The sequence below is a fragment of the Pteropus alecto genome, unplaced genomic scaffold (genome assembly GCF_000325575.1).
Source record: "Pteropus alecto unplaced genomic scaffold, ASM32557v1 scaffold177, whole genome shotgun sequence".
Taxonomy (NCBI): Eukaryota; Metazoa; Chordata; class Mammalia; order Chiroptera; family Pteropodidae; genus Pteropus; species Pteropus alecto.
This window is the reverse complement of record NW_006442207.1, coordinates 9,400,929-9,407,540: the sequence shown is the minus strand read 5'-3', so window position 1 is coordinate 9,407,540 and position 6,612 is coordinate 9,400,929. Positions and strand designations below refer to the sequence as shown.

Below are 6,612 nucleotides of genomic sequence, written 5' to 3'. Positions count from 1 at the left end.
TGCCAACATTGATCTGGGCAAGAACAGTGAGATGAGGCACTAGTTCTTCACATACAGTGACAATCACTTTCTTCTTCATTTCTCAGCCCCAGCACCATCTCATGAAAAATGTGGAAAACCATGAAAGGTACGCAGGAGAGTCAACTTTGTAGCAACAATTATTGATTCTCTGCTGTGAGGCTGCACCGTGCTCTGCTAGAAAACAGCTATGTGAGCTCCTGCAGTGCTGCGTCTGTAAGTAATGCAAGTCATTTCCTTTCTGTGGACTTTAAACACATGCACCACTTTTAAGACCAATTATTCTCCATGATTCACACTGACAAATCTCACTGAGAAGATCAGACAAAAATATCAAAATCCCCACCAGGCACAGAAATGCAGTCACCTGAGAAATGACCACAGTCCCCAAAGACGCTGGAAATGGCAACTCCGGGGCAATGGCAGGTGAGCCAGGGTCTACGTGCTTCTTTGGCTGATGCAGGGGGAAATATGTTTACAGAAAGCATTTAAAAACATTCCAAATGTATATTGACAGTATGAAGATTACTACTTTGCTAGAATTAATGTATATATATTTTTTCTGTACCCACTAAATGTTCTTATAGAGATACTAAATTAACGCTATATTAAAAATCATTTTTTTAAAGCTTCCTGAGTAAATATCCCCATTGTCTATTGAGAAAGTAACCCTGAGGAACAATAAAAGCTGTCATTTTACATTCTTCCTGGAGGAATTAATGGCTCCTCTAAAGAAACTCCACAGGCAGAAATTTCTGAACACACCTCTTTTTTTTTTTTTTTTAACACATCTAGAAATATCTCTAGCTTAATAGCAAAAAAAAAAAAAAAAATTCTGTCCCTTGAGAAGATTATCTTGGTTTCTTAGAATAAACCACCCCGAAGCCCACTTTATTTTATATTTACAGAATTTTTTTCTGGTTGGCACAAAACAAGAAATGTCCTAGTTAATTTAGCAACTTAAATTTGTAGCATGTTCCCTGGATCCCAAACAGTATAAACAAGACATAACCATATATAAGTACAGCTAAATGAGCTTGTGCTGTGTATGTGCAAACTGAGATATGTACAGACACCAATGGAGAAACAAAGAGAAATGAATTTGGGGTTATTTCAGTACTAACATGCAAAAAAATATACAAATGAATACTGATTTCATTTTATTTGAACAAAAAGAACTCGTTCACTAATCAGGTAAATGTGTTCTCTGCCTTGAGCAGTACTGAGGACGAATGTGTTTTGGTGTAAACTGGTTTTAAATATGTGATTTTATGAGCCTATGAAAGTTAGCATTTCTGTGTTACAGATAAGAAAACAAAGGCTTAGATAAAATGACCTAGATCTCAGGATTGCTGTAACTATTAAGTATCAAACAAATGTCTAGACTATCTGCTACGCATTTTGGTATATGCTTCATATATAGTATTATATTTAATCCAATCCCAAAAGCAAATAACAACATTTTATAGGTTAGGAAATAAGACTAAAAGACTACAATTTTTTTTAAAGGGTTACAAATATTCAGATTTTATTATAAATAAAATACTGTGGTTTTTTTTAACATAAAAAATGCCAAGTGTTGCATTTTATTTGCCACCCTGGAGAGCAAGACTGTAGAAATTCAGGCAAACGACCTAAAGTGAAGGCACATGGAAAAGAGCTACAGTTGAAATTAAGAGGGAAAAATTCTAGGGAACAGTTGTTTATGTTCCCTGTGACACCCAGCATTCTGCAGCAGTCACCCTGTCGATTTTATTACGTAAAATACAGATAACTGGAACTATACCATAAAATAATAGCTATATTGCAGGAGTGTGATTAAGGTATCATCTTTTAGAGGACTTTTATTTTAAAAATAAAATTTTATTTAAAAATATATCACACAGATGGAGAAAAGCCAAAAAAAAAAAAAAAGTTAACGACAACAACAACAAAATCACAAAATTTTACTGTGGCCTCAGACTTACTGGAGACTAAATGGCAAATGGTAGAGGTTGGTTTAAAACCTTTATTTGTTTCACTCTAAAATTATTCTGTTCTTTACCAAACAAAACACTCTTCATTATATTTCGCTTTCCATCCATAACAGGATCAGCCTTTTTGCTTTCCATAGAATGGTTTGTGGAAGGTGTCAGGGCAAAGGCTGAATAGAGGCAGGGAGCTTACAGTAGAGAACACAGCAGAACTTGGCTCACGTGCTAATTCATGGGCCAAGGACTAAGGACTGGTCTCTGCAGCCACCTGGAGGGACATTCTGCACCCATTTCATCTCTTATCTCAACTGTTTCTAAGTCCTAGGCAAGAGCTAAAACAAAAATTCCACAACCATTCTACACAGTGAGCTGATAAATACTTTGGCATCCCCTCAAAATAGCATTTCTATTGAGCATAATATTAACCGATGCCAGACTGTTTCCATCATGGTGAAGTGAGTAAACCTGAGAACACTGCTCTATATACAGAGTAATAAGCTGACTGTGAAAGCAACCAAAACCATTTATAAAGTGAGGCATTAAGAAAAAAAAAGAAAAGTAAGGTTCACCTGCATGCTTTTAACTAAAATCTCAGAACAGCGATACTGAGAGATTTGCTTGTTAAGCTCGACTGACAAGGAATGACTGTTTACTAGACCCCATTCATTTCAAGTTCCGACTGCATGACGGCACATGTGCTCTGCTGTAAGGGATAGGGGGAGGCAGTGAGGCATCGGGAAAGTAACATTTATGGAGGCACTCACTCTCAGACTGATCTTGCACTTTCCTCTGTGCTTTATCCCAGACTGAAACTCACACAGATTCTGCACCAACTGAGCAGGCGATGCCCACAGATGGGTTACAACTGGCATTGGAGAGACATAAGGTGCACGCTGGCTCCTTAATTCTACAGACGTCTAGGCACTGATGGTGAGGCTTGTCTTTTAGAAAACCACCAGTATGGCCCTTTTGCCCAGGTCATCTCTTTTCTTTTCCTTGTTTATTTAGGAAATCCTGCTTACCCCTCCTCTCGGCTACAGAATCCACTGGCATTTTTATTTTAAAGGATGACAGCTAATAAAATGAACCTCTAACGTGTGGGACTCGGGCAGTGTGCGAGCAGGAAGCCAGTGTTTTGACCCTTATGAGGGAGATGTCTGGAAATGCCAAGGTACTCAGGTCCAAGAAGTAACCAGTAGCTGGGTGGAGTTTCCTTTACAAGTTACAGAAATACTTCTAATTGCCAAAAGAGACTAATTATTGTTCTATGTTTTTAATAACAATTATTATGGTATGAGAATGTTAACTGTAGCAGTGTCTACAGTGGCAGAAAAATAAGAAATGAGCAAAATGCTCATGAAAGGGGATGACTAAATAATCCCAGATGCTTTAATACCATGGAATTAAAAGTAATTAGATGGGAGGAGCCCTATATACTCTGGCTTAGAAAGATATTTAAGATATATTTTTGAATGAAAAAGGAAATAGAACGACAGTGTATCTAGTAGGAATTATGTATAAAAACAACCTCTCGAATTAATTTTGTATTTTTTTGGCATATTTTTCATGAGCAAAGGAAGTGTTTGGAAGCATATATACTGAACAGATCATAGCTGAGTGGGAAACAGGGTAGGATTGGAATGATAATCTAAATTGGCTTTTTAGATGTAGAAAAGATGCATACATTTCTTTTGTAAATAAATATTTTTAAGTAGAAAGGTAAATGTTTAATAGCAGCACTGTGATGGCTAAACGTTAAATACTGAATCTGAGCTTATGAAATGCTTCCGAATCAATACATAGCCAAGCGACATCTGAGATGAAGGGCTAAAGTGACATTAAGAAAGGAAGAAAATTCCTTTTCAATTTTATTTACATTTTACCTCTTACCAAATCTTGAGTTGGCTACAGACACTCTAAATGGGAAGTCGATGGTATAAGGCCTTCTCTGAAGATAATTTCAGACCCCTGTCTCAGGTAAGTGACCTCTTGGTCTTAATGAAAAATGCATAGTGTAGACAACATGCTGATCAGTAGGGTTACTATTGTCATCTCCCCTCACACAATTTAGCCCACTGGGCCTTATGCAGGTGGTCACCCCTCCACCTGTGAGCACCTTGCTTTTGAGAGCAAGGCACTTATCGTACCTGCTGATGGCTGGTATTTATCATATGCTCTCTTTATAGGAGCTTGCTCACTGATGCTGATGCTTTTCTGAAAAAAGTTTGCATAGGATAGATGAAACCAGTAGATATCATAACCTAAAAATTCTTTAGGGTCAGATGCTATCATGTAATACCCACTGATATGAACAAACCTCTGAAAAATGGAGGTCGAGATCTAGGAAGTAAGTTTGTGATTTTGTGATTAAGAAACATAACTGCATTGACAAACATTTATATACCTGAAAACTTATCACCAAATCACATTTTTAATTTTAATTTTATAGAGAATAGATGAAAAATCCCATTGAATAGAATATTATAATCTAAGTGTTGCTAATGTTTTATTTTCTATGAGTCTGAATTTACTTAGATTTCACACACTGAGTTTCCAAGGGACCGGTGAAGCCTCCTTAGGGGTAGCTTTAAAAGGTTTGTGTGTATGTATGTCTCTGTGTATATGTATATACATATACATTCATTCTGCTTTATTCCAGTGACTCAAGTAGCATCTGGAACAATTTAGACCTGTTGGCACTTCAGCGTCTTCTCAATACCAAAGAGAGGGTAATATAACTTCTTTGACTGATAGAGGCAATGAAAAAAAAAAATCAATTCTGAAATTAGCTTTAGGGGTTTCTGATGTCCTTTGCAACGTCTAAACATGCTGGTACACACGAGTAATAAAAGTTCAAGTTATTCAAGTTACTTCATTATAAACTAGTTTTAATATTGTTTAGTTATTTCATCATCTCTTTTCAATTTCTTCCCACTGTATGAGATGCCAGAGACCTCATTGACCCATTGCTGTAAAAATGTTATTTTCATTTTCTTCAGAATTTGTGTCATGGCTCAAATAAATCACAATTTATTCCTTCATTCAAAGGTTTAGAAATCTGTAACATCAGAACAATATTTGAGGTATTTGTCTGTGTTTTTCTCTTCCTTTTAAAGAGTAGGATATATTATTTTGGTAATCTTTTAAAATTAATAACAATTTAAAATTTTCAAATACAGAGAAGTACATAAGTGGAAACGTGGAAGTCTTCACCTCTGTACTGAAGCTGGCACGAGAAACGAGAGCAGAAATGGTCAAACAGAACTGGCCTGTCCATGAGGCACCTATCTCTCTCTCCCTCCCTCTCCCCATTCCCTCCCTTCTTCCTTCACTCCCTCCCTCGTTTCCTTTCCCTCTCTTTTTAACTTTTTAATATCACATTTTAAAATGTGCACAAATGAGAGAAAGTTGTACAATCAATGATCATGCCTCCATTAACATCATCAAAAATTATCAACATCTTTCTCATTTTTAATATTTTAAAGCAAATCTCACACATGATAGATCTCTAAAAGATAAGGTTCCTTTTTTTTAGCCTAACCAAAACACTTAAATATAATAATTATAATGTAGTTTGCTAATATAATAAGTATAATATAAATATTTAGATTCAGATGTCACCTAATATTACCTGTGATATTAATTTTGTTAACGTGAATGAGCCACAGGGTGGCCAGATAGCTAGTCAAACATTGTCAAAAGGGTGTTTTTGGATGAGATTAACATAAATCAGCAGTTTTCAGGAAAGCAGACTGCCCTCCCCATGGTGAGTGGGCCTCATCCAATCCATGGAAGGTCTGAGTAAAACAAAAAGGTTGACCCTCTCCAAAGAAAATGCTTCCTGTCTGACTGTGTTCAGCTGAATATTTTTCTTTTCTTGCCTTCACACTCATACAGAAACAATGCCTTTTCCTGGATTTTGAGCCTGCTGACCTTTAGATAGAGACTAAAACATTGGCTTTCCTGGTTCTCATTCCTTTAGACTAGGACTGAGATTACACCATCAGTTCTTCTGGGTCTCCAGCTTGCCAACTCACCCTGCAGATCTTGGTATTTAGATTTGCCCTCTACCTCCATAATTACATGATCCAGTTCCCCATATCTATCTATCTATCTATCTATCTATCTATCTATCTATCTATCATCTATTTATCTATCTATCTATCATCTATCTATCTATCATCATCTATCTATCTATCTATCTATCATCATCATCATCATCATCATCATCATCATCATCATCATCATCTATCTGATATAAAAACAGTATATCTGGAAAACCCTTACTAATACATCACCTACTCATCAGTCCATATTCAATTTCCCCAAATGGCTCAAAAACATCTTTTTACAAATTGAATTAGAATCCAAATAAGTCCCATGCACTATATTTTGAAGTCTACAAACATCAGTTTCACTTGTGGAGAAGTCATGGACTATTTTGCCTTTTATGGCATTTCTTAAATAAATTGGATAAGCCCCATAGAACATTAAACCCAACATTTGAAAAATCTGATTCCAGATTTATAAAGATCAGAATACATGCCTTAGATGTGTCAAGACTGGACACAGAGAGAAAATAAAACACATTCCTACTAACACTAGTATACTCTTGAAAAGT

The 6,612-nt window shown here is 36.1% G+C and overlaps 1 protein-coding gene across 6 annotated transcripts in view; it reads right to left on the bottom strand.

Annotated features, from left to right (window-relative positions):
• The window catches only part of SORCS1 (sortilin related VPS10 domain containing receptor 1), a 461,149-nt gene that overhangs the window by 68,554 nt on the left and 385,983 nt on the right, over positions 1-6,612 (bottom strand). The gene's annotated exons all lie outside the window — the stretch shown is intronic.